The 26,979-nt window shown below is 48.5% G+C and overlaps 13 non-coding genes and 1 pseudogene across 13 annotated transcripts; all 14 read left to right on the forward strand.

Moving 5' to 3' along the window:
- The first annotated feature begins 1,093 nt into the window (after positions 1-1,093).
- On the forward strand, positions 1,094-1,283 carry LOC142284853 (U2 spliceosomal RNA). The gene has a single exon (XR_012746312.1). It is a non-coding gene; the product is annotated as a U2 spliceosomal RNA (small nuclear RNA).
- Positions 1,284-2,669: 1,386 nt separating this feature from the next.
- On the forward strand, positions 2,670-2,860 carry LOC142284912 (U2 spliceosomal RNA). The gene has a single exon (XR_012746357.1). It is a non-coding gene; the product is annotated as a U2 spliceosomal RNA (small nuclear RNA).
- A 1,388-nt stretch (positions 2,861-4,248) lies between these two features.
- LOC142284850 (U2 spliceosomal RNA) lies at positions 4,249-4,441 on the forward strand. The gene has a single exon (XR_012746309.1). It is a non-coding gene; the product is annotated as a U2 spliceosomal RNA (small nuclear RNA).
- Positions 4,442-5,824: 1,383 nt separating this feature from the next.
- Positions 5,825-6,013, forward strand: LOC142284858 (U2 spliceosomal RNA). The gene has a single exon (XR_012746316.1). It is a non-coding gene; the product is annotated as a U2 spliceosomal RNA (small nuclear RNA).
- A 1,387-nt stretch (positions 6,014-7,400) lies between these two features.
- Positions 7,401-7,591, forward strand: LOC142284849 (U2 spliceosomal RNA). The gene has a single exon (XR_012746308.1). It is a non-coding gene; the product is annotated as a U2 spliceosomal RNA (small nuclear RNA).
- A 1,388-nt stretch (positions 7,592-8,979) lies between these two features.
- LOC142284859 (U2 spliceosomal RNA) lies at positions 8,980-9,172 on the forward strand. The gene has a single exon (XR_012746317.1). It is a non-coding gene; the product is annotated as a U2 spliceosomal RNA (small nuclear RNA).
- Positions 9,173-10,559: 1,387 nt separating this feature from the next.
- Positions 10,560-10,749, forward strand: LOC142284852 (U2 spliceosomal RNA). The gene has a single exon (XR_012746311.1). It is a non-coding gene; the product is annotated as a U2 spliceosomal RNA (small nuclear RNA).
- Positions 10,750-12,128: 1,379 nt separating this feature from the next.
- Positions 12,129-12,318, forward strand: LOC142284856 (U2 spliceosomal RNA). The gene has a single exon (XR_012746315.1). It is a non-coding gene; the product is annotated as a U2 spliceosomal RNA (small nuclear RNA).
- Positions 12,319-13,702: 1,384 nt separating this feature from the next.
- On the forward strand, positions 13,703-13,892 carry LOC142284854 (U2 spliceosomal RNA). The gene has a single exon (XR_012746313.1). It is a non-coding gene; the product is annotated as a U2 spliceosomal RNA (small nuclear RNA).
- A 1,390-nt stretch (positions 13,893-15,282) lies between these two features.
- LOC142284913 (U2 spliceosomal RNA) lies at positions 15,283-15,473 on the forward strand. Its single transcript, XR_012746358.1, has one exon. It is a non-coding gene; the product is annotated as a U2 spliceosomal RNA (small nuclear RNA).
- A 1,387-nt stretch (positions 15,474-16,860) lies between these two features.
- On the forward strand, positions 16,861-17,051 carry LOC142284914 (U2 spliceosomal RNA). The gene has a single exon (XR_012746359.1). It is a non-coding gene; the product is annotated as a U2 spliceosomal RNA (small nuclear RNA).
- Positions 17,052-18,438: 1,387 nt separating this feature from the next.
- On the forward strand, positions 18,439-18,629 carry LOC142284915 (U2 spliceosomal RNA). The gene has a single exon (XR_012746360.1). It is a non-coding gene; the product is annotated as a U2 spliceosomal RNA (small nuclear RNA).
- A 1,398-nt stretch (positions 18,630-20,027) lies between these two features.
- LOC142284917 (U2 spliceosomal RNA) lies at positions 20,028-20,218 on the forward strand. Its single transcript, XR_012746361.1, has one exon. It is a non-coding gene; the product is annotated as a U2 spliceosomal RNA (small nuclear RNA).
- A 1,387-nt stretch (positions 20,219-21,605) lies between these two features.
- Positions 21,606-21,695, forward strand: LOC142284875 (U2 spliceosomal RNA; annotated as a pseudogene).
- Positions 21,696-26,979: the final 5,284 nt, after the last annotated feature.

Genomic DNA, 26,979 nt, shown 5'->3' on the forward strand with positions numbered 1-26,979 from the left:
TGCTGCTGCAGTGACCACAGGTGTGATAACATCTAGAATTGGCATCTGGTGCGATCTCTCCGCTTCCACTCCAAAGAAAGTTACCTGTTTATTCCTATCATGCATTGGTTTTTGGGGTTTTCTTTGAGTAATGATGATCTCTTTAGTAGTCTGTTGGCGCCCTCTCCTGGAGGAATAGTTTGCTTGCTCTTGGACATTCTAAAAGAGAGGTCATGATAGACATTGAGCTTCTGAGCTCAATTGGGGACAGTCATGGGTGATGAATGTTTGCCAACCTACTGCGAAGCCTCATACCGCAATATAAGGAACGTCAAATACTAAGAAAGGGCGGCCTATGAAAGAATTACTACTTTCAATAAGTACACTTAAACGGCTAATTGGGAATAGAAAAAACTGTAAAAAGCCCTCTGAGAAAGCCCCCCTCTAACCTTTGATAGTAAGCTTTTCTGTAGTCTGCCTGTTGATGTATTTTCGTTTGAACTGTGCACAACATGAAGAGACGGAACACTGGCGGCTTGTCACAATGCCCCCGATGACATCACAATAGCGCTGCTGCCTTAGAAAACAAGCTGCGCAGAAGAAGTTGTTCTTTGGGTGGGAGGGTGGGCTAGTGGAAGGAGGGGGCAATCTCTTTTTTTCCCGGGTGGTAGGGGGATGACAGGAGAAGGGAAGGCGGGTGGTGAGAAAGGTACAGAGGGCAGGGTTTGGGGGCTGGGAAGGAAAGGGAAAAGATTAGGGTTTTGGGGATGATGAAAGGGCTTTCTACGGGTAAGGATGGCAAAGGGTGGCAGTGACGGAAAGTCAGGCAACCTGTCCTGTCCGTCTTTTTGTATCGTGAATTGGAAAGACTGCAAGGGGGAGGGGGAGTTGCTTGCGCCCTAAAGGAGGAGTTATTCAGATTCATTGCAGTGGGCGGCGGCTGCAAAACGCACCATTCTTCTTGTTTTGGCTCTGCAAAGCAGCCTTTTCAAGGGTTGGCTTGGGTGACAAAATGTCTTGTGTAGGCGTGGGTTTGTCTCCCTCTCGCTCTCTCTCCCTAAGATGTGTCCGGCATAGGCCAGGGTGCCACTCGAGGCCCAAACCAATTCTGGTTATCGCTTCTCGGCCTTTTGGCTAAGATCAAGTGTAGTATCTGTTCTTATCAGTTTAATATCTGATACGTCCCCTATCTGGGACCATATATTAAATGGATTTTTAGAACAGGGAGATGGAAAAAGAGCTTGCTCTGTCCACTCCACGCATTGACCTGGTATTGCAGTACCTCCAGGAACGGTGCACCCCTTCTTAACCCAGTTTCCCAAAAGCAGAACTCATTCACCTGATTCATATTAGCCCGATTTAATGAATTGGAAGAAAGCATACGTCTTCATATGCACCTCAATTTGGCCCATTCACTTTTCACACTTCCTCCTTTGTTTTTTATCTTTCACACTTTTGACTTTCTTTATTCATCCAAATAGCAAACTCATCACCACTCAACCTGACCAACTCGGCTATGTCCCCGTGCTGCAGTTCTCTGTCTTATCTAGATCATTTGCAATTGAATGGAATAGATCCCTTTTGGACAAAGTGGATTCACCTGCTTGCTGCAGTGACCACAGGTGTGATAACATCTAGAATTGGCATCTGGTGCGATCTCTCCGCTTCCACTCAAAGAAAGTTACCTGTTTATTCCTATCATGCATTGGTTTTTGGGGTTTTCTTTGAGTAATGATGATCTCTTTAGTAGTCTGTTGGCGCCCTCTCCTGGAGGAATAGTTGCTTGCTCTTGGACATTCTAAAAGAGAGGTCATGATAGACATTGAGCTTCTGAGCTCAATGGGGACAGTCATGGGTGATGAATGTTTGCAACCTACTGCGAAGCCTCATACCGCAATATAAGGAACGTCAAATACTAAGAAAGGGCGGCCTATGAAAGAATTACTACTTTCAATAAGTACACTTAAACGGCTTAATTGGGAATAGAAAAACTGTAAAAAGCCCTCTGAGAAAGCCCCCCTCTAACCTTTGATAGTAAGCTTTTCTGTAGTCTGCCTGTTGATGTATTTTCCGTTTGAACTGTGCACAACAATGAAGAGACGGAACACTGGCGGCTTGTCACAATGCCCCCGATGACATCACAATAGCGCTGCTGCCTAGAAAAACAAGCTGCGCAGAAGAAGTTGTTCTTTGTGTGGGAGGGTGGGCTAGTGGAAGGAGGGGGCAATCTCTTTTTTTCCCGGGTGGTAGGGGGATGACAGGAGAAGGGAAGCGGGTGGTGAGAAAGGTACAGAGGGCAGGGTTTGGGGGCTGGGAAGGAAAGGGAAAAGATTAGGGTTTGGGGATGATGAAAGGGCTTTCTACGGGTAAGGATGGCAAAGGGTGGCAGTGACGGAAAGTCAGGCAACCTGTCCTGTCCGTCTTTTTGTATCGTGAATTGGAAAGACTGCAAGGGGGAGGGGAGTTGCTTGCGCCTAAAGGAGGAGTTATTCAGATTCATTGCAGTGGGCGGCGGCTGCAAAACGCACCATTCTTCTTGTTTTGGCTCTGCAAAGCAGCCTTTTCAAGGGTTGGCTTGGGTGACAAAATGTCTTGTGTAGGCGTGGGTTTGTCTCCCTCTCGCTCTCTCTCCCTAAGATTGTGTCCGGCATAGGCCAGGGTGCCACTCGAGGGCCAAACCAATTCTGGTTATCGCTTCTCGGCCTTTTGGCTAAGATCAAGTGTAGTATCTGTTCTTATCAGTTTAATATCTGATACGTCCCCTATCTGGGGACCATATATTAAATGGATTTTTAGAACAGGGAGATGGAAAAAGAGCTTGCTCTGTCCACTCCACGCATTGACCTGGTATTGCAGTACCTCCAGGAACGGTGCACCCCTTCTTAACCCAGTTTCCAAAAGCAGAACTCAATTCACCTGATTTCATATTAGCCCGATTTAATGAATTGGAAGAAAGCATACGTCTTCATATGCACCTCAATTTGGCCCATTCACTTTTCACACTTCCTCCTTTTGTTTTTTATCTTTCACACTTTTGACTTTCTTTATTCATCCAAATAGCAAACTCATCACCACTCAACCTGACCAACTCGGCTATGTCCCCGTGCTGCAGTTCTCTGTCTTATCTAGATCATTTGCAATTGAATGGAATAGATCCCTTTTGGACAAAGTGGATTCACCTGCTGCTGCAGTGACCACAGGTGTGATAACATCTAGAATTGGCATCTGGTGCGATCTCTCCGCTCCACTCCAAAGAAAGTTACCTGTTTATTCCTAAATCATGCATTGGTTTTTGGGGTTTTCTGTTGAGTAATGATGATCTCTTTAGTAGTCTGTTGGCGCCCTCTCCTGGAGGAATAGTTTGCTTGCTCTTGGACATTCTAAAAGAGAGGTCATGATAGACATTGAGCTTCTGAGGCTCAATTGGGGACAGTCATGGGTGATGAATGTTTGCAACCTACTGCGAAGCCTCATACCGCAATATAAGGAACGTCAAATACTAAGAAGGGCGGCCTATGAAAGAATTACTACTTTCATAAGTACACTTAAACGGCTAATTGGGAATAGAAAAACTGTAAAAAGCCCTCTGAGAAAGCCCCCCTCTAACCTTTGATAGTAAGCTTTTCTGTAGTCTGCCTGTTGATGTATTTTCCGTTTTGAACTTGTGCACAACATGAAGAGACGGAACACTGGCGGCTTGTCACAATGCCCCCCGATGACATCACAATAGCGCTGCTGCCTAGAAAACAAGCTGCGCAGAAGAAGTTGTTCTTTGGGTGGGAGGGTGGGCTAGTGGAAGGAGGGGGCAATCTCTTTTTTTCCGGGTGGTAGGGGGATGACAGGAGAAGGGAAGCGGGTGGTGAGAAAGGTACAGAGGGCAGGGTTTGGGGGCTGGAAGGAAAGGGAAAAGATTAGGGTTTGGGATGATGAAAGGGCTTTCTACGGGTAAGGATGGCAAAGGGTGGCAGTGACGGAAAGTCAGGCAACCTGTCCTGTCCGTCTTTTTGTATCGTGAATTGGAAAGACTGCAAGGGGGAGGGGAGTTGCTTGCGCCCTAAAGGAGGAGTTATTCAGATTCATTGCAGTGGGCGGCGGCTGCAAAACGCACCATTCTTCTTGTTTTGGCTCTGCAAAGCAGCCTTTTCAAGGGTTGGCTTGGGTGACAAAATGTCTTGTGTAGGCGTGGGTTTGTCTCCCTCTCGCTCTCTCTCCCTAAGATGTGTCCGGCATAGGCCAGGGTGCCACTCGAGGCCCAAACCAATTCTGGTTATCGCTTCTCGGCCTTTTGGCTAAGATCAAGTGTAGTATCTGTTCTTATCAGTTTAATATCTGATACGTCCCCTATCTGGGGACCATATATTAAATGGATTTTTAGAGAACAGGGAGATGGAAAAAGAGCTTGCTCTGTCCACTCCACGCATTGACCTGGTATTGCAGTACCTCCAGGAACGGTGCACCCCTTCTTAACCCAGTTTCCAAAGCAGAACTCAATTCACCTGATTCATATTAGCCCGATTTAATGAATTGGAAGAAAGCATACGTCTTCATATGCACCTCAATTTGGCCATTCACTTTTCACACTTCCTCCTTTTGTTTTTTATCTTTCACACTTTTGACTTTCTTTATTCATCCAAATAGCAAACTCATCACCACTCAACCTGACCAACTCGGCTATGTCCCCGTGCTGCAGTTCTCTGTCTTATCTAGATCATTTTGCAATTGAATGGAATAGATCCCTTTTGGACAAAGTGGATTCACCTGCTGCTGCAGTGACCACAGGTGTGATAACATCTAGAATTGGCATCTGGTGCGATCTCTCCGCTTCCACTCCAAAGAAAGTTACCTGTTTATTCCTATCATGCATTGGTTTTTGGGGTTTTCTTTGAGTAATGATGATCTCTTTAGTAGTCCTGTGGCGCCCTCTCCTGAAGGAATAGTTTGCTTGCTCTTGGACATTCTAAAAGAGAGGTCATGATAGACATTGAGCTTCTGAGCTCAATTGGGGACAGTCATGGGTGATGAATGTTTGCAACCTACTGCGAAGCCTCATACCGCAATATAAGGAACGTCAAATACTAAGAAAGGCGGCCTATGAAAGAATTACTACTTTCAATAAGTACACTTAAACGGCTAATTGGGAATAGAAAAACTGTAAAAAGCCCTCTGAGAAAGCCCCCCTCTAACCTTTGATAGTAAGCTTTTCTGTAGTCTGCCTGTTGATGTATTTTCCGTTTGAACTGTGCACAACATGAAGAGACGGAACACTGGCGGCTTGTCACAATGCCCCCCGATGACATCACAATAGCGCTGCTGCCTAGAAAACAAGCTGCGCAGAAGAAGTTGTTCTTTGGGTGGGAGGGTGGGCTAGTGGAAGGAGGGGCAATCTCTTTTTTTCCCGGGTGGTAGGGGGATGACAGGAGAAGGGAAGCGGGTGGTGAGAAAGGTACAGAGGGCAGGGTTTGGGGCTGGGAAGGAAAGGGAAAAGATTAGGGTTTGGGGATGATGAAAGGGCTTTCTACGGGTAAGGATGGCAAAGGGTGGCAGTGACGGAAAGTCAGGCAACCTGTCCTGTCCGTCTTTTTGTATCGTGAATTGGAAAGACTGCAAGGGGGAAGGGAGTTGCTTGCGCCCTAAAGGAGGAGTTATTCAGATTCATTGCAGTGGGCGGCGGCTGCAAAACGCACCATTCTTCTTGTTTTGGCTCTGCAAAGCAGCCTTTTCAAGGGTTGGCTTGGGTGACAAAATGTCTTGTGTAGGCGTGGGTTTGTCTCCCTCTCGCTCTCTCTCCCTAAGATGTGTCCGGCATAGGCCAGGGTGCCACTCGAGGCCCAAACCAATTCTGGTTATCGCTTCTCGGCCTTTGGCTAAGATCAAGTGTAGTATCTGTTCTTATCAGTTAATATCTGATACGTCCCCTATCTGGGGACCATATATTAAATGGATTTTTAGAACAGGGAGATGGAAAAAGAGCTTGCTCTGTCCACTCCACGCATTGACCTGGTATTGCAGTACCTCCAGGAACGGTGCACCCTTCTTAACCCAGTTTCCAAAAGCAGAACTCAATTCACCTGATTCATATTAGCCCGATTTAATGAATTGGAAGAAAGCATACGTCTTCATATGCACCTCAATTTGGCCCATTCACTTTTCACACTTCCTCCTTTTGTTTTTTATCTTTCACACTTTTGACTTTCTTTATTCATCCAAATAGCAAACTCATCACCACTCACCAGACCAACTCGGCTATGTCCCCGTGCTGCAGTTCTCTGTCTTATCTAGATCATTTGCAATTGAATGGAATAGATCCCTTTTGGACAAAGGTGGATTCACCTGCTGCTGCAGTGACCACAGGTGTGATAACATCTAGAATTGGCATCTGGTGCGATCTCTCCGCTTCCACTCCAAAGAAAGTTACCTGTTTATTCCTATCATGCATTGGTTTTTGGGGTTTTCTTTGAGTAATGATGATCTCTTTAGTAGTCTGTTGGCGCCCTCTCCTGGAGGAATAGTTTGCTTGCTCTTGGACATTCTAAAAGAGAGGTCATGATAGACATTGAGCTTCTGAGCTCAATTGGGGACAGTCATGGGTGATGAATGTTTGCAACCTACTGCGAAGCCTCATACCGCAATATAAGGAACGTCAAATACTAAGAAAGGGCGGCCTATGAAAGAATTACTACTTTCAATAAGTACACTTAAACGGCTAATTGGGAATAGAAAAACTGTAAAAAGCCCTCTGAGAAAGCCCCCTCTAACCTTTGATAGTAAGCTTTCTGTAGTCTGCCTGTTGATGTATTTTCCGTTTGAACTGTGCACAACATGAAGAGACGGAACACTGGCGGCTTGTCACAATGCCCCCGATGACATCACAATAGCGCTGCTGCCTAGAAAACAAGCTGCGCAGAAGAAGTTGTTCTTTGGGTGGGAGGGTGGGCTAGTGGAAGGAGGGGGCAATCTCTTTTTTTCCCGGGGTGGTAGGGGGATGACAGGAGAAGGGAAGCGGGTGGTGAGAAAGGTACAGAGGGCAGGGTTTGGGGGCTGGGAAAGGAAAGGGAAACAGATTAGGGTTTGGGGATGATGAAAGGGCTTTCTACGGGTAAGGATGGCAAAGGGTGGCAGTGACGGAAAGTCAGGCAACCTGTCCTGTCCGTCTTTTTGTATCGTGAATTGGAAAGACTGCAAGGGGGAGGGGAGTTGCTTGCGCCCTAAAGGAGGAGTTATTCAGATTCATTGCAGTGGGCGGCGGCTGCAAAACGCACCATTCTTCTTGTTTTGGCTCTGCAAAGCAGCCTTTTCAAGGGTTGGCTTGGGTGACAAAATGTCTTGTGTAGGCGTGGGGTTTGTCTCCCTCTCGCTCTCTCTCCCTAAGATGTGTCCGGCATAGGCCAGGGTGCCACTCGAGGCCCAAACCAATTCTGGTTATCGCTTCTCGGCCTTTTGGCTAAGATCAAGTGTAGTATCTGTTCTTATCAGTTTAATATCTGATACGTCCCCTATCTGGGGACCATATATTAAATGGATTTTTAGAACAGGGAGATGGAAAAAGAGCTTGCTCTGTCCACTCCACGCATTGACCTGGTATTGCAGTACCTCCAGGAACGGTGCCCCCCTTCTTAACCCAGTTTCCAAAAGCAGACTCAATTCACCTGATTCATATTAGCCCGATTTAATGAATTGGAAGAAAGCATACGTCTTCATATGCACCTCAATTTGGCCCATTCACTTTTCACACTTCCTCCTTTTGTTTTTTATCTTCACACTTTTGACTTTCTTTATTCATCCAAATAGGCAAACTCATCACCACTCAACCTGACCAACTCGGCTATGTCCCCGTGCTGCAGTTCTCTGTCTTATCTAGATCATTTGCAATTGAATGGAATAGATCCCTTTTGGACAAAGTGGATTCACCTTGCTGCTGCAGTGACCACAGGTGTGATAACATCTAGAATTGGCATCTGGTGCGATCTCTCCGCTTCCACTCCAAAGAAAGTTACCTGTTTATTCCTATCATGCATTGGTTTTTGGGGTTTTCTTTGAGTAATGATGATCTCTTTAGTAGTCTGTTGGCGCCCTCTCCTGGAGGAATAGTTTGCTTGCTCTTGGACATTCTAAAAGAGAGGTCATGATAGACATTGAGCTTCTGAGCTCAATTGGGGACAGTCATGGGTGATGAATGTTTGCAACCTACTGCGAAGCCTCATACCGCAATATAAGGAACGTCAAATACTAAGAAAGGGCGGCCTATGAAAGAATTACTACTTTCAATAAGTACACTTAAACGGCTAATTGGGAATAGAAAAACTGTAAAAAGCCCTCTGAGAAAGCCCCCCTCTAACCTTTGATAGTAAGCTTTTCTGTAGTCTGCCTGTTGATGTATTTTCCGTTTGAACTGTGCACAACATGAAGAGACGGAACACTGGCGGCTTGTCACAATGCCCCCCGATGACATCACAATAGCGCTGCTGCCTAGAAAACAAGCTGCGCAGAAGAAGTTGTTCTTGGGTGGGAGGGTGGGCTAGTGGAAGGAGGGGGCAATCTCTTTTTTTCCCGGGTGGTAGGGGGATGACAGGAGAAGGGAAGCGGGTGGTGAGAAAGGTACAGAGGGCAGGGTTTGGGGGCTGGGAAGGAAAGGGAAAAGATTAGGGGTTTGGGGATGATGAAAGGGCTTTCTACGGGTAAGGATGGCAAAGGGTGGCAGTGACGGAAAGTCAGGCAACCTGTCCTGTCCGTCTTTTTGTATCGTGAATTGGGAAAGACTGCAAGGGGGAGGGGAGTTGCTTGCGCCCTAAAGGAGGAGTTATTCAGATTCATTGCAGTGGGCGGCGGCTGCAAAACGCACCATTCTTCTTGTTTTGGCTCTGCAAAGCAGCCTTTTCAAGGGTTGGCTTGGGTGACAAAATGTCTTGTGTAGGCGTGGGTTTGTCTCCCTCTCGCTCTCTCTCCCTAAGATGTGTCCGGCATAGGCCAGGGTGCCACTCGAGCCCAAACCAATTCTTGGTTATCGCTTCTCGGCCTTTTGGCTAAGATCAAGTGTTAGTATCTGTTCTTATCAGTTTAATATCTGATACGTCCCCTATCTGGGGGACCATATATTAAATGGATTTTTAGAACAGGGAGATGGAAAAAGAGCTTGCTCTGTCCACTCCACGCATTGACCTGGTATTGCAGTACCTCCAGGAACGGTGGCACCCCTTCTTAACCCAGTTTCCAAAAGCAGAACTCAATTCACCTGATTCATATTAGCCCGATTAATGAATTGGAAGAAAGCATACGTCTTCATATGCACCTCAATTTGGTCCCATCACTTTTCACACTTCCTCCTTTTGTTTTTTATCTTTCACACTTTTGACTTTCTTTATTCATCCAAATAGCAAACTCATCACCACTCAACCTGACCAACTCGGCTATGTCCCCGTGCTGCAGTTCTCTGTCTTATCTAGATCATTTGCAATTGAATGGAATAGATCCCTTTTGGACAAAGTGGATTCACCTGCTTGCTGCAGTGACCACAGGTGTGATAACATCTAGAATTGGCATCTGGTGCGATCTCTCCGCTTCCACTCCAAAGAAAGTTACCTGTTTATTCCTATCATGCCTTGGTTTTTGGGGTTTTCTTTGAGTAATGATGATCTCTTTAGTAGTCTGTTGGCGCCCTCTCCTGGAGGAATAGTTTGCTTGCTCTTGGACATTCTAAAAGGAGAGGTCATGATAGACATTGAGCTTCTGAGCTCAATTGGGGACAGTCATGGTGATGAATGTTTGCAACCTACTGGCGAAGCCTCATACCGCAATATAAGGAACGTCAAATACTAGAGAAAGGGAGGCCTATGAAAGAATTACTACTTTCAATAAGTACACTTAAACGGCTAATTGGGAATAGAAAAACTGTAAAAAGCCCTCTGAGAAAGCCCCCCTCTAACCTTTGATAGTAAGCTTTTCTGTAGTCTGCCTGTTGATGTATTTTCCGTTTGAACTGTGCACAACATGAAGAGACGGAACACTGGCGGCTTGTCACAATGCCCCCCGATGACATCACAATAGCGCTGCTGCCTAGAAAACAAGCTGCGCAGAAGAAGTTGTTCTTTGGGTGGGAGGGTGGGCTAGTGGAAGGAGGGGGCAATCTCTTTTTTTCCCGGGTGGTAGGGGGATGACAGGAGAAGGGAAGCGGGTGGTGAGAAAGGTACAGAGGGCAGGGTTGGGGCTGGGAAGGAAAGGAAAAGATTAGGGTTTGGGGATGATGAAAGGGCTTTCTACGGGTAAGGATGGCAAAGGGTGGCAGTGACGGAAAGTCAGGCAACCTGTCCTGTCCGTCTTTTTGTATCGTGAATTGGAAAGACTGCAAGGGGGAGGGGAGTTGCTTGCGCCCTAAAGGAGGAGTTATTCAGATTCATTGCAGTGGGCGGCGGCTGCAAAACGCACCATTCTTCTTGTTTTGGCTCTGCAAAGCAGCCTTTTCAAGGGTTGGCTTGGGTGACAAAATGTCTTGTGTAGGCGTGGGTTTGTCTCCCTCTCGCTCTCTCTCCCTAAGATGTGTCCGGCATAGGCCAGGGTGCCACTCGAGGCCCAAACCAATTCTGGTTATCGCTTCTCGGCCTTTTGGCTAAGATCAAGTGTAGTATCTGTTCTTATCAGTTTAATATCTGATACGTCCCTATCTGGGGACCATATATTAAATGGATTTTTAGAACAGGGAGATGGAAAAAGAGCTTGCTCTGTCCACTCCACGCATTGACCTGGTATTGCAGTACCTCCAGGAACGGTGCACCCCTTCTTAACCCAGTTTCCAAAAGCAGAACTCAATTCACCTGATTCATATTAGCCCGATTTAATGAATTGGAAGAAAGCTATACGTCTTCATATGCACCTCAATTGGCCCATTCACTTTTCACACTTCCTCCTTTTGTTTTTTATCTTTCACACTTTTGACTTTCTTTATTCATCCAAATAGCAAACTCATCACCACTCAACCTGACCACTCGGCTATGTCCCGTGCTGCAGTTCTCTGTCTTATCTAGATCATTTGCAATTGAATGGAATAGATCCCTTTTGGACAAAGTGGATTCACCTGCTGCTGCAGTGACCACAGGTGTGATAACATCTAGAATTGGCATCTGGTGCGATCTCTCCGCTTCCACTCCAAAGAAAGTTACCTGTTTATTCCTATCATGCATTGGTTTTTTGGGTTTTCTTTGAGTAATGATGATCTCTTTAGTAGTCTGTTGGCGCCCTCTCCTGGAGGAATAGTTTGCTTGCTCTTGGACATTCTAAAAGAGAGGTCATGATAGACATTGAGCTTCTGAGCTCAATTGGGGACAGTCATGGGTGATGAATGTTTGCAACCTACTGCGAAGGCCTCATACCGCAATATAAGGAACGTCAAATACTAAGAAAGGGCGGCCTATGAAAGAATTACTACTTTCAATAAGTACACTTAAACGGCTAATTGGGAATAGAAAAACTGTAAAAAGCCCTCTGAGAAAGCCCCCCTCTAACCTTTGATAGTAAGCTTTTCTGTAGTCTGCTGTTGATGTATTTTCCGTTTGAACTGTGCACAACATGAAGAGACGGAACACTGGCGGCTTGTCACAATGCCCCCCGATGACATCACAATAGCGCTGCTGCCTAGAAAACAAGCTGCGCAGAAGAAGTTGTTCTTTGGGTGGGAGGGTGGCTAGTGGAAGGAGGGGGCAATCTCTTTTTTTCCCGGGTGGTAGGGGATGACAGGAGAAGGGAAGCGGGTGGTGAGAAAGGTACAGAGGGCAGGGTTTGGGGGCTGGGAAGGAAAGGAAAAGATTAGGGTTTGGGGATGATGAAAGGGCTTTCTACGGGTAAGGATGGCAAAGGGTGGCAGTGACGGAAAGTCAGGCAACCTGTCTGTCCGTCTTTTGTATCGTGAATTGGAAAGACTGCAAGGGGGAGGGAGTTGCTTGCGCCCTAAAGGAGGAGTTATTCAGATTCATTGCAGTGGGCGGCGGCTGCAAAACGCACCATTCTTCTTGTTTTGGCTCTGCAAAGCAGCCTTTTCAAGGGTTGGCTTGGGTGACAAAATGTCTTGTGTAGGCGTGGGTTTGTCTCCCTCTCGCTCTCTCTCCCTAAGATGTGTCCGGCATAGGCCAGGGTGCCACTCGAGGCCCAAACCAATTCTGGTTATCGCTTCTCGCCTTTTGGCTAAGATCAAGTGTAGTATCTGTTCTTATCAGTTTAATATCTGATACGTCCCCTATCTGGGGACCATATATTAAATGGATTTTTAGAACAGGGAGATGGGAAAAGAGCTTGCTCTGTCCACTCCACGCATTGACCTGGTATTGCAGTACCTCCAGGAACGGTGCACCCCTTCTTAACCCAGTTTCCAAAAGCAGAACTCAATTCACCTGATTCATATTAGCCCGATTTAATGAATTGGAAGAAAGCATACGTCTTCATATGCACCTCAATTTGGCCCATTCACTTTTCACACTTCCTCCTTTTGTTTTTTATCTTTCACACTTTTGACTTTCTTTATTCATCAAATAGCAAACTCATCACCACTCAACCTGACCAACTCGGCTATGTCCCCGTTGCTGCAGTTCTCTGTCTTATCTAGATCATTTGCAATTGAATGGAATAGATCCCTTTTGGACAAAGTGGATTCACCTGCTGCTGCAGTGACCACAGGTGTGATAACATCTAGAATTGGCATCTGGTGCGATCTCTCCGCTTCCACTCCAAAGAAAGTTACCTGTTTATTCCTATCATGCATTGGTTTTTGGGGTTTTCTTTGAGTAATGATGATCTCTTTAGTAGTCTGTTGGCGCCCTCTCCTGGAGGAATAGTTTGCTTGCTCTTGGACATTCTAAAAGAGAGGTCATGATAGACATTGAGCTTCTGAGCTCAATTGGGGCAGTCATGGGTGATGAATGTTTGCAACCTACTGCGAAGCCTCATACCGCAATATAAGGAACGTCAAATACTAAGAAAGGGCGGCCTATGAAAGAATTACTACTTTCAATAAGTACACTTAAACGCTAATTGGGTATAGAAAAACTGTAAAAAGCCCTCTGAGAAAGCCCCCCTCTAACCTTTGATAGTTAAGCTTTTCTGTAGTCTGCTGTTGATGTATTTTCCGTTTGAACTGTGCACAACATGAAGAGACGGAACACTGGCGGCTTGTCACAATGCCCCCCGATGACATCACAATAGCGCTGCTGCCTAGAAAACAAGCTGCGCAGAAGAAGTTGTTCTTTGGGTGGGGAGGGTGGGCTAGTGGAAGGAGGGGGCAATCTCTTTTTTTCCCGGGTGGTAGGGGGATGACAGGAGAAGGGAAGCGGGTGGTGAGAAAGGTACAGAGGGCAGGGTTTGGGGGCTGGGAAGGAAAGGGAAAAGATTAGGGTTTGGGGATGATGAAAGGGCTTTCTACGGGTAAGGATGGCAAAGGGTGGCAGTGACGGAAAGTCAGGCACCTGTCCTGTCCGTCTTTTTGTATCGTGAATTGGAAAGACTGCAAGGGGGAGGGGAGTTGCTTGCGCCCTAAAGGAGGAGTTATTCAGATTCATTGCAGTGGGCGGCGGCTGCAAAACGCACCATTCTTCTTGTTTTGGCTCTGCAAAGCAGCCTTTTCAAGGGTTGGCTTGGGTGACAAAATGTCTTGTGTAGGCGTGGGTTTGTCTCCCTCTCGCTCTCTCTCCCTAAGATGTGTCCGCATAGGCCAGGGTGCCACTCGAGGCCCAAACCAATTCTGGTTATCGCTTCTCGGCCTTTTGGCTAAGATCAAGTGTAGTATCTGTTCTTATCAGTTTAATATCTGATACGTCCCCTATCTGGGGACCATATATTAAATGGATTTTAGAACAGGGAGATGGAAAAAGAGCTTGCTCTGTCCACTCCACGCATTGACCTGGTATTGCAGTACCTCCAGGAACGGTGCACCCCCTTCTTAACCCAGTTTCCAAAAGCAGAACTCAATTCACCTGATTCATATTAGCCCGATTTAATGAATTGGAAGAAAGCATACGTCTTCATATGCACCTCAATTGGGCCCATTCACTTTTCACACTTCCTCCTTTTGTTTTTTATCTTTCACACTTTTGACTTTCTTTATTCATCCAAATAGCAAACTCATCACCACTCAACCTGACCAACTCGGCTATGTCCCCGTGCTGCAGTTCTCTGTCTTATCTAGATCATTTGCAATTGAATGGAATAGATCCCTTTTGGACAAAGTGGATTCACCTGCTGCTGCAGTGACCACAGGTGTGATAACATCTAGAATTGGCATCTGGTGCGATCTCTCCGCTTCCACTCCAAAGAAAGTTACCTGTTTATTCCTATCATGCATTGGTTTTTGGGGTTTTCTTTGAGTAATGATGATCTCTTTAGTAGTCTGTTGGCGCCCTCTCCTGGAGGAATAGTTTGCTTGCTCTTGGACATTCTAAAAGAGAGGTCATGATAGACATTGAGCTTCTGAGCTCAATTGGGGACAGTCATGGGTGATGAATGTTTGCAACCTACTGCGAAGCCTCATACCGCAATATAAGGAACGTCAAATACTAAGAAAGGGCGGCCTATGAAAGAATTACTACTTTCAATAAGTACACTTAAACGGCTAATTGGGAATAGAAAAACTGTAAAAAGCCCTCTGAGAAAGCCCCCCTCTAACCTTTGATAGTAAGCTTTTCTGTAGTCTGCCTGTTGATGTATTTTCCGTTTGAACTGTGCACAACATGAAGAGACGGAACACTGGCGGCTTGTCACAATGCCCCCCGATGACATCACAATAGCGCTGCTGCCTAGAAAACAAGCTGCGCAGAAGAAGTTGTTCTTTGGGTGGGAGGGTGGGCTAGTGGAAGGAGGGGGCAATCTCTTTTTTTCCCGGGTGGTAGGGGGATGACAGGAGAAGGGAAGCGGGTGGTGAGAAAGGTACATGAGGGCAGGGTTTGGGGGCTGGGAAGGAAAGGGAAAAGATTAGGGTTTGGGGATGATGAAAGGGCTTTCTACGGGTAAGGATGGCAAAGGGTGGCAGTGACGGAAAGTCAGGCAACCTGTCCTGTCCGTCTTTTTGTATCGTGAATTGGAAAGACTGCAAGGGGGGAGGGGAGTTGCTTGCGCCCTAAAGGAGGAGTTATTCAGATTCATTGCAGTGGGCGGCGGCTGCAAAACGCACCATTCTTCTTGTTTTGGCTCTGCAAAGCAGCCTTTTCAAGGGTTGGCTTGGGTGACAAAATGTCTTGTGTAGGCGTGGGTTTGTCTCCCTCTCGCTCTCTCTCCCTAAGATGTGTCCGGCATAGGCCAGGGTGCCACTCGAGGCCCAAACCAATTCTGGTTATCGCTTCTCGGCCTTTTGGCTAAGATCAAGTGTAGTATCTGTTCTTATCAGTTTAATATCTGATACGTCCCCTATCTGGGGACCATATATTAAATGGATTTTTAGAACAGGGAGATGGAAAAAGAGCTTGCTCTGTCCACTCCACGCATTGACCTGGTATTGCAGTACCTCCAGGAACGGTGCACCCCTTCTTAACCCAGTTTCCAAAAGCAGAACTCAATTCACCTGATTCATATTAGCCCGATTTAATGAATTGGAAGAAAGCATACGTCTTCATATGCACCTCAATTTGGCCCATTCACTTTTCACACTTCCTCCTTTTGTTTTTTATCTTTCACACTTTTGACTTTCTTTATTCATCCAAATAGCAAACTCATCACCACTCAACCTGACCAACTCGGCTATGTCCCCGTGCTGCAGTTCTCTGTCTTATCTAGATCATTTGCAATTGAATGGAATAGATCCCTTTTGGACAAAGTGGATTCACCTGCTGCTGCAGTGACCACAGGTGTGATAACATCTAGAATTGGCATCTGGTGCGATCTCTCCGCTTCCACTCCAAAGAAAGTTACCTGTTTATTCCTATCATGCATTGGTTTTTGGGGTTTTCTTTGAGTAATGATGATCTCTTTAGTAGTCTGTTGGCGCCCTCTCCTGGAGGAATAGTTTGCTTGCTCTTGGACATTCTAAAAGAGAGGTCATGATAGACATTGAGCTTCTGAGCTCAATTGGGGACAGTCATGGGTGATGAATGTTTGCAACCTACTGCGAAGCCTCATACCGCAATATAAGGAACGTCAAATACTAAGAAAGGGCGGCCTATGAAAGAATTACTACTTTCAATAAGTACACTTAAACGGCTAATTGGGAATAGAAAAACTGTAAAAAGCCCTCTGAGAAAGCCCCCCTCTAACCTTTGATAGTAAGCTTTTCTGTAGTCTGCCTGTTGATGTATTTTCCGTTTGAACTGTGCACAACATGAAGAGACGGAACACTGGCGGCTTGTCACAATGCCCCCCGATGACATCACAATAGCGCTGCTGCCTAGAAAACAAGCTGCGCAGAAGAAGTTGTTCTTTGGGTGGGAGGGTGGGCTAGTGGAAGGAGGGGGCAATCTCTTTTTTTCCCGGGTGGTAGGGGGATGACAGGAGAAGGGAAGCGGGTGGTGAGAAAGGTACAGAGGGCAGGGTTTGGGGGCTGGGAAGGAAAGGGAAAAGATTAGGGTTTGGGGATGATGAAAGGGCTTTCTACGGGTAAGGATGGCAAAGGGTGGCAGTGACGGAAAGTCAGGCAACCTGTCCTGTCCGTCTTTTTGTATCGTGAATTGGAAAGACTGCAAGGGGGAGGGGAGTTGCTTGCGCCCTAAAGGAGGAGTTATTCAGATTCATTGCAGTGGGCGGCGGCTGCAAAACGCACCATTCTTCTTGTTTTGGCTCTGCAAAGCAGCCTTTTCAAGGGTTGGCTTGGGTGACAAAATGTCTTGTGTAGGCGTGGGTTTGTCTCCCTCTCGCTCTCTCTCCCTAAGATGTGTCCGGCATAGGCCAGGGTGCCACTCGAGGCCCAAACCAATTCTGGTTATCGCTTCTCGGCCTTTTGGCTAAGATCAAGTGTAGTATCTGTTCTTATCAGTTTAATATCTGATACGTCCCCTATCTGGGGACCATATATTAAATGGATTTTTAGAACAGGGAGATGGAAAAAGAGCTTGCTCTGTCCACTCCACGCATTGACCTGGTATTGCAGTACCTCCAGGAACGGTGCACCCCTTCTTAACCCAGTTTCCAAAAGCAGAACTCAATTCACCTGATTCATATTAGCCCGATTTAATGAATTGGAAGAAAGCATACGTCTTCATATGCACCTCAATTTGGCCCATTCACTTTTCACACTTCCTCCTTTTGTTTTTTATCTTTCACACTTTTGACTTTCTTTATTCATCCAAATAGCAAACTCATCACCACTCAACCTGACCAACTCGGCTATGTCCCCGTGCTGCAGTTCTCTGTCTTATCTAGATCATTTGCAATTGAATGGAATAGATCCCTTTTGGACAAAGTGGATTCACCTGCTGCTGCAGTGACCACAGGTGTGATAACATCTAGAATTGGCATCTGGTGCGATCTCTCCGCTTCCACTCCAAAGAAAGTTACCTGTTTATTCCTATCATGCATTGGTTTTTGGGGTTTTCTTTGAGTAATGATGATCTCTTTAGTAGTCTGTTGGCGCCCTCTCCTGGAGGAATAGTTTGCTTGCTCTTGGACATTCTAAAAGAGAGGTCATGATAGACATTGAGCTTCTGAGCTCAATTGGGGACAGTCATGGGTGATGAATGTTTGCAACCTACTGCGAAGCCTCATACCGCAATATAAGGAACGTCAAATACTAAGAAAGGGCGGCCTATGAAAGAATTACTACTTTCAATAAGTACACTTAAACGGCTAATTGGGAATAGAAAAACTGTAAAAAGCCCTCTGAGAAAGCCCCCCTCTAACCTTTGATAGTAAGCTTTTCTGTAGTCTGCCTGTTGATGTATTTTCCGTTTGAACTGTGCACAACATGAAGAGACGGAACACTGGCGGCTTGTCACAATGCCCCCCGATGACATCACAATAGCGCTGCTGCCTAGAAAACAAGCTGCGCAGAAGAAGTTGTTCTTTGGGTGGGAGGGTGGGCTAGTGGAAGGAGGGGGCAATCTCTTTTTTTCCCGGGTGGTAGGGGGATGACAGGAGAAGGGAAGCGGGTGGTGAGAAAGGTACAGAGGGCAGGGTTTGGGGGCTGGGAAGGAAAGGGAAAAGATTAGGGTTTGGGGATGATGAAAGGGCTTTCTACGGGTAAGGATGGCAAAGGGTGGCAGTGACGGAAAGTCAGGCAACCTGTCCTGTCCGTCTTTTTGTATCGTGAATTGGAAAGACTGCAAGGGGGAGGGGAGTTGCTTGCGCCCTAAAGGAGGAGTTATTCAGATTCATTGCAGTGGGCGGCGGCTGCAAAACGCACCATTCTTCTTGTTTTGGCTCTGCAAAGCAGCCTTTTCAAGGGTTGGCTTGGGTGACAAAATGTCTTGTGTAGGCGTGGGTTTGTCTCCCTCTCGCTCTCTCTCCCTAAGATGTGTCCGGCATAGGCCAGGGTGCCACTCGAGGCCCAAACCAATTCTGGTTATCGCTTCTCGGCCTTTTGGCTAAGATCAAGTGTAGTATCTGTTCTTATCAGTTTAATATCTGATACGTCCCCTATCTGGGGACCATATATTAAATGGATTTTTAGAACAGGGAGATGGAAAAAGAGCTTGCTCTGTCCACTCCACGCATTGACCTGGTATTGCAGTACCTCCAGGAACGGTGCACCCCTTCTTAACCCAGTTTCCAAAAGCAGAACTCAATTCACCTGATTCATATTAGCCCGATTTAATGAATTGGAAGAAAGCATACGTCTTCATATGCACCTCAATTTGGCCCATTCACTTTTCACACTTCCTCCTTTTGTTTTTTATCTTTCACACTTTTGACTTTCTTTATTCATCCAAATAGCAAACTCATCACCACTCAACCTGACCAACTCGGCTATGTCCCCGTGCTGCAGTTCTCTGTCTTATCTAGATCATTTGCAATTGAATGGAATAGATCCCTTTTGGACAAAGTGGATTCACCTGCTGCTGCAGTGACCACAGGTGTGATAACATCTAGAATTGGCATCTGGTGCGAATCTGGTGCGATCTCTCCGCTTCCACTCCAAAGAAAGTTACCTGTTTATTCCTATCATGCATTGGTTTTTGGGGTTTTCTTTGAGTAATGATGATCTCTTTAGTAGTCTGTTGGCGCCCTCTCCTGGAGGAATAGTTTGCTTGCTCTTGGACATTCTAAAAGAGAGGTCATGATAGACATTGAGCTTCTGAGCTCAATTGGGGACAGTCATGGGTGATGAATGTTTGCAACCTACTGCGAAGCCTCATACCGCAATATAAGGAACGTCAAATACTAAGAAAGGGCGGCCTATGAAAGAATTACTACTTTCAATAAGTACACTTAAACGGCTAATTGGGAATAGAAAAACTGTAAAAAGCCCTCTGAGAAAGCCCCCCTCTAACCTTTGATAGTAAGCTTTTCTGTAGTCTGCCTGTTGATGTATTTTCCGTTTGAACTGTGCACAACATGAAGAGACGGAACACTGGCGGCTTGTCACAATGCCCCCCGATGACATCACAATAGCGCTGCTGCCTAGAAAACAAGCTGCGCAGAAGAAGTTGTTCTTTGGGTGGGAGGGTGGGCTAGTGGAAGGAGGGGGCAATCTCTTTTTTTCCCGGGTGGTAGGGGGATGACAGGAGAAGGGAAGCGGGTGGTGAGAAAGGTACAGAGGGCAGGGTTTGGGGGCTGGGAAGGAAAGGGAAAAGATTAGGGTTTGGGGATGATGAAAGGGCTTTCTACGGGTAAGGATGGCAAAGGGTGGCAGTGACGGAAAGTCAGGCAACCTGTCCTGTCCGTCTTTTTGTATCGTGAATTGGAAAGACTGCAAGGGGGAGGGGAGTTGCTTGCGCCCTAAAGGAGGAGTTATTCAGATTCATTGCAGTGGGCGGCGGCTGCAAAACGCACCATTCTTCTTGTTTTGGCTCTGCAAAGCAGCCTTTTCAAGGGTTGGCTTGGGTGACAAAATGTCTTGTGTAGGCGTGGGTTTGTCTCCCTCTCGCTCTCTCTCCCTAAGATGTGTCCGGCATAGGCCAGGGTGCCACTCGAGGCCCAAACCAATTCTGGTTATCGCTTCTCGGCCTTTTGGCTAAGATCAAGTGTAGTATCTGTTCTTATCAGTTTAATATCTGATACGTCCCCTATCTGGGGACCATATATTAAATGGATTTTTAGAACAGGGAGATGGAAAAAGAGCTTGCTCTGTCCACTCCACGCATTGACCTGGTATTGCAGTACCTCCAGGAACGGTGCACCCCTTCTTAACCCAGTTTCCAAAAGCAGAACTCAATTCACCTGATTCATATTAGCCCGATTTAATGAATTGGAAGAAAGCATACGTCTTCATATGCACCTCAATTTGGCCCATTCACTTTTCACACTTCCTCCTTTTGTTTTTTATCTTTCACACTTTTGACTTTCTTTATTCATCCAAATAGCAAACTCATCACCACTCAACCTGACCAACTCGGCTATGTCCCCGTGCTGCAGTTCTCTGTCTTATCTAGATCATTTGCAATTGAATGGAATAGATCCCTTTTGGACAAAGTGGATTCACCTGCTGCTGCAGTGACCACAGGTGTGATAACATCTAGAATTGGCATCTGGTGCGATCTCTCCGCTTCCACTCCAAAGAAAGTTACCTGTTTATTCCTATCATGCATTGGTTTTTGGGGTTTTCTTTGAGTAATGATGATCTCTTTAGTAGTCTGTTGGCGCCCTCTCCTGGAGGAATAGTTTGCTTGCTCTTGGACATTCTAAAAGAGAGGTCATGATAGACATTGAGCTTCTGAGCTCAATTGGGGACAGTCATGGGTGATGAATGTTTGCAACCTACTGCGAAGCCTCATACCGCAATATAAGGAACGTCAAATACTAAGAAAGGGCGGCCTATGAAAGAATTACTACTTTCAATAAGTACACTTAAACGGCTAATTGGGAATAGAAAAACTGTAAAAAGCCCTCTGAGAAAGCCCCCCTCTAACCTTTGATAGTAAGCTTTTCTGTAGTCTGCCTGTTGATGTATTTTCCGTTTGAACTGTGCACAACATGAAGAGACGGAACACTGGCGGCTTGTCACAATGCCCCCCGATGACATCACAATAGCGCTGCTGCCTAGAAAACAAGCTGCGCAGAAGAAGTTGTTCTTTGGGTGGGAGGGTGGGCTAGTGGAAGGAGGGGGCAATCTCTTTTTTTCCCGGGTGGTAGGGGGATGACAGGAGAAGGGAAGCGGGTGGTGAGAAAGGTACAGAGGGCAGGGTTTGGGGGCTGGGAAGGAAAGGGAAAAGATTAGGGTTTGGGGATGATGAAAGGGCTTTCTACGGGTAAGGATGGCAAAGGGTGGCAGTGACGGAAAGTCAGGCAACCTGTCCTGTCCGTCTTTTTGTATCGTGAATTGGAAAGACTGCAAGGGGGAGGGGAGTTGCTTGCGCCCTAAAGGAGGAGTTATTCAGATTCATTGCAGTGGGCGGCGGCTGCAAAACGCACCATTCTTCTTGTTTTGGCTCTGCAAAGCAGCCTTTTCAAGGGTTGGCTTGGGTGACAAAATGTCTTGTGTAGGCGTGGGTTTGTCTCCCTCTCGCTCTCTCTCCCTAAGATGTGTCCGGCATAGGCCAGGGTGCCACTCGAGGCCCAAACCAATTCTGGTTATCGCTTCTCGGCCTTTTGGCTAAGATCAAGTGTAGTATCTGTTCTTATCAGAACAAACTGAGCTAGCTACACTTGACGAGATACGATCAGGGAGACGAGCTCCGAAGCCCAGCCGAGACCGGAAGAGGGAGATCGGACGGAAGAAGAGCTTGGCAGAAAGAAGCAAGAAGACGAAGGCTCGGAGAAGACTTGGGGAGACCAGAGGAACTTCGAGGAGGAACACAGCGGGAGAAGACACCCGGAGAAGAATCCAAGATCCAGCTCCGGGAACTCAAGCAGGAACCAGCCATGGCAAGCAAGCCAGAGAAGGCAGCCAAGAAGGCTCAGGACCCAGGGACCTCCAGGAAGGCTCATCCAGAGGCTTCTTCGGCCCAAGAGGCCCCTACCTCCGACGCCAGCCAGCCGGAGGGAGCCCGGACGCCGCCTGAAAAGGCTCCAACCCTGGAGCCTTGGATGCGGCAGACGGTCGCCCTGAAGCTAAAGGCGGTGGATGGTAGGTTGCCGGACATGTCCAGCGACGTGTTCTGCAAGAAGATGATTCTGGATCAGGGCTTCTCCAGGGCGGAAACCCTGAGTGTCCAGACCTTCATGACTGGCATTTTTCTGGTAACCTTTGCCACGGTGAATGCCTGCAGGAGATACTGGGAGGCGATGAACGCAGCGATGCCGGACTCCCCTTTTCATTCTTTTTTAGGATCCTGTCCTATACAGAGGGATGAGAAGAGGATCACGGTCTCCATGCGGAACCCGCACACCCCAGGAAGAGACATCTCCACGTTCCTGGGACGTCTCTGCACAGTGGTGAGGGAGCCATCCCACATCCTTAACGGCAACGGATTCTGGACGGGTAAGTGGTCAGTAACCGTTCGACTCTACAGGGAACCAGCATCCGAGGATGGTCTCCAGCACCTGCCCCCGACATTCTCTCTGGGAAACTCCTTTGGTCTCATCTACTACCCGGACATGCCACACAACTGCAGGAAATGTGGCGGGAAAGGGCATTCGATGAAGACCTGCAAGGAGGACGCCTGCAGGGTTTGCCGGGTGACGGGACACAGCTCCAAGGACTGCCCAAAGAAGAAGACTTGCAACCTATGTGGACAGGCGGACCACCTTTACAAGGACTGCCCACAGCGGGAGAAATCCTGGGCAAGGGTTGCCGCGGTGACCCAGTATCGGGTAGTCACAGCTTCGTCGACCAAGGCAGCTACGACCAAGGCCACAGAGGCCAAGGACAAGGCGGCCAAGAACCCGGCGACCGTGGCTCCAGCCGATGCCCCAGCAGCCACGGAGTCCAGGAAAAAGGGTAAGAAAACTGTTGCCCCCTCCCTGGTCCCCCCCCCTGTCACCCCTGTCCAAACCCCTCCCCCCCCGGCCAACCCTACTGAGGATTCCACTACCTCCACCTCATTCCCCTACTCCTCAGTTGGTCTCCTCACCCCCCCCCCAAAGCCCACTCTCCCTCCCCAGACCATGAGAGCAGAGGACCTCAGCACTCTTGCACTTTTCACCGAGGAGGATTTTCCAGCTCTTGTCTCCTCAGGTACAGGCCAAAGGAAAAGGAAGGTGGAAGATAGTCCTGTCGCAGAACCTTCCAAGCTGTTCATTGTGGATCCCAATCCACCCCAGGAAGAGGAGGATGGCCTCCTCCCAGAACCGGACGTGTTGGAGCAGATGGTGGAGTCCCTTGTGGCCGAAGAAGAAATGGAGGAGTCGGAAGCCACTGAGGCACCATCCCTGCTCGATCAGCTAGAAGAAGAGGGTCTGCTGGAGATACCCTTACCAGCAGGTGCCAAAGAGGAAGAACCGCCCGACCGGAGTGGTAACTAAGGCACACCGCCTGCGCTAACTTTCTCTTTCCTCCAATGACTGCTAACATTAACACCTTTTCCATTAATGTTAGGAGCATCAGAGACAAGTTCCGACGTCAGACAATTTTTGCGTTCCTTAACACTCAGTCTAGTGATGTATTTTTCCTGCAGGAATGCTCCCTTCCCTCCTCTAGGTCCTTCAACCATCTGGCCAGGGAGTGGACCCATGGCCCATCCTACTGGTCCGGCGGAGGCGACTGTAGGTCCGCGGGGGTTGCCGTGCTGATCAGGGGAAGCGCCTTCACATTGGACTCTGTTCAGGAAATCGTCTGCGGCAGGTTACTGCTCGTGGATGGCACCTGGGCGGGAGAACCTGTCAGGTTCATCAATGTGTACGCTTCTCCTGTGAAGAGCGATCGACTGGAGCTCCTCCAAGCCCTGCGCCCTCAGCTCGCTACCGCCAGGACGGTAGTGATGGCCGGGGATTTCAACTGCCCGATTGAGGAGGATGGACGCAGTTCTGGAACGGCTGCCAAGTTGGACGTCACATCCAAACTGCTCATTGAGATGGTGACCGAAGCCTCTCTTGTGGACGTTGTTGGCTCCATCGGACACGGATCCGTGAACTATTCATGGTGCCGATCCGATGGCTCGCTGCGTTCCAGGATTGACTTTGTGTTTACCTCTCGGGCGGTTGGGCGGAGTGGGCACTCGATGGTCCCCTGCTTCTTCTCTGACCACAGAGCCATTCACTTTCAAGGTGTGCTGGGCCATGGCTTCCCCATTGGCCCGGGCTCCTGGAAGCTGAACTGCTCTCTGCTGGAAAAGGGTGAGATTCTGGAGGAGCTTAGAGCTGCCTACTCCACGTGGCGGGCCTACAAGGCGGGCTTCCAGTCTGTTTCTGACTGGTGGGAATACGTTAAACTCGAGTTCCGTTTCTTCTTTCAGGCAAAGAGTCAACAACAGGCGGGTCTGAAGAGGAGGGACTTCAGGAGACTCCAGCGTGAGCTGCGTTCCCTGCAGGACCTTCTTCGATGCGGCTGGGACGTGAGAGAGGAGCTGGAGGAGACTAAGAGGAGCCTGAAAAGGCACTTCGAGGAGGAGTCCGAGCGAATTGTCTTCCGTTCCAAAGTGGAGAACCTGGAGAAGGGTGAGAAATGTAACTCGTTCTTTTTCAGGAAACTCCACGCCGGTCACACGCCCATGAATGAACTACGAGACGAGAGTGGCAGCATGCGACGCGGGAAAGAGAACGTGATGAAGGTCGTCAGCGACTTCTACAGCGAACTCTACGCCCGCAAGACTACTGACCCCGAGGCCGCCGATAAGTTCCTGTCAGGTATCACTAACCATCTTGACCCTGCAGACGCGGCGGCCATGGATGTTCCTCTGACGGTGGACGAGCTGCTCTCGGCCGCCAAATCCTTTAGTTCTGGCAGGACACCGGGCAGTGACGGCCTCCCAGCAGAGCTCTATGTAGCGCTGGGAGACCTAATCTGTCCGGACCTGTTAGGGCTGTATGAGGAGATGGTGGTGGAGGGCAGAATGCCTCCATCTCTGAGGGAAGGAATGGTCACGATCCTGTACAAGCGTAAAGGAGAGAGGTGCGACCTGAAGAATTGGCGTCCCATCACCCTTCTGAACGTCGACTACAAGATCCTGGCCAAGACGATGGCAACGAGATTGAAGACTGTTATCGGACGGATCATCCACCCGGATCATACCTGCGGCATCCCCGGACGTCGCATCGCAGACAGCCTGGCTCTCATGCGGGACACGGTCGAGTACATCAAAGCCCGCCGGGTGCACGCAGCCCTGATCTCGTTGGATCAGGAAAAGGCCTTCGACCGTGTTTCCCATGAGTTCCTGGGCAAAGCTCTGCACAGGTTAGGTTTGGGTAACATGTTTTGCTTGTATGTCCAACTAATGTATTTTGATATTCACAGCTCGGTGTTGGTAAACGGCTGGAAGACTGACCCCTTCCCGGTCCTCTCAGGGGTCAGACAAGGCTGTCCTCTGTCACCTCTTCTTTTTGTTTGTGTTATAGAACTCTTTGCAGAGGCTATCCGGCGGAATGGAGAGATCAGAGGGATCACCGCACCAGGACCAGAACGCTTCGAGGTCAAGTGCTCGCTCTACATGGACGACGTGACCGTCTTCTGCGCGGACCGGCGCTCAGTCGACACCCTCGTCCAGACCTGTGAGACCTTCGGACGGGCTTCGGGAGCCAAAGTCAACTGCGGGAAGTCGGAAGCCATGCTCTTCGGGGACTGGCAGCCGGCCTCTTCCGCCCCCTTCCCTTTCAGCATCCAGCCGGATTTCATCAAGGTTCTTGGAGTCTGGTTCGGGAAGGAAGGAGCAGCCCTCAAGTCCTGGGAGGAACGCTTGACCAAGATCACCCAACGGATCGGTCTGTGGAGCCTCAGACGCCTCACCTGTGAGGGCAAAGCACTGGTCCTGCGTAACGAGGTACTGCCCGTGCTGCAGTACACGGCCCAGGCCTGGCCCCCCCTTGCCACCGTGTGCAGGGCCATTACCAGGACGGTGTTTCGTTTTGTCTGGGGATCCAAGATGGACAGAGTAAAGCGGAGCATCATGTACAAGGATCCTCGCAAGGGTGGGAAGGGCGTACCCGATATCCCCACCCTCCTGCGATCCTCCTTCGTATGTGACTGCGTTCGCCGAACTCTGCGAGTCAAGAGAGGTTCCGCGGGTGGGTCCATGTCTCGCTTCTTCCTGCTCCCCCTTTGGAGACGGTTAGGCTGGGACAAGTGGGACAGCTCCTTCCCCTACAACTGGACGGCGCCATGGTTCTACGGAGACGTGGTTCGGTTTGTGAGGGAACACCAACTGGAGGGACTCAAGCCTGATTTGTGGAAGCCAAAGACTATCCACAAACTCATCAGAGCCAAGGACGAAATGGAGAACATTCCAGGACTTCATCACGACACACTGGAGACTGTTTGGACAAACGTGTCATCGGCTGGATTGACCAACGGGCACAAGGACTTGTCATGGATGGCGATACAGGGCGGACTGCCCGTCCGGTCATTCATGCACGCCCGGAACCTGTGCAAAACCCGGTACTGCCCAAGGTGCCCCTTCGTGGAGGAAACATCGCTGCACGCCTTTTGGGACTGCCGTTTCGCACAGCGCCTGTTGGTTGCCCTGGAGGATGACCTGAGGAACTCCGTCCCCAGAGGGAGCCTATCGTACCATTCCGTACTTTATGGACTCTTCCCTGGGACTCACACCGTTGGAGCCATCCAGGAGGCTTGGCGCCTTATGAACTGCTTTAAGGACGCTATTTGGGTCGCCAGGAACCGGCTCATCTTGAAGAGGGAGAGGATGTCTATCCAGGATTGCCGCAGGCTGATCCACAGCCTGCTCAGAGACTATTCCATCATGGACAGTCCGGACGACAGCGCCGAGGAGGAGGTTTAGACCTCTTCCATGCCCCCTCCCTCCTTTTCCCGTTATGTGCGTCTTTCAATAAAGCTTCGGGCCTGTGATTTCCCCACCCTATCCCCCTTTTCCCCTACCCCCATCCCCCAATCGCCGG

Source organism: Anomaloglossus baeobatrachus, unplaced genomic scaffold, assembly GCF_048569485.1.
Source record: "Anomaloglossus baeobatrachus isolate aAnoBae1 unplaced genomic scaffold, aAnoBae1.hap1 Scaffold_583, whole genome shotgun sequence".
Lineage (NCBI taxonomy): Eukaryota > Metazoa > Chordata > Amphibia > Anura > Aromobatidae > Anomaloglossus > Anomaloglossus baeobatrachus.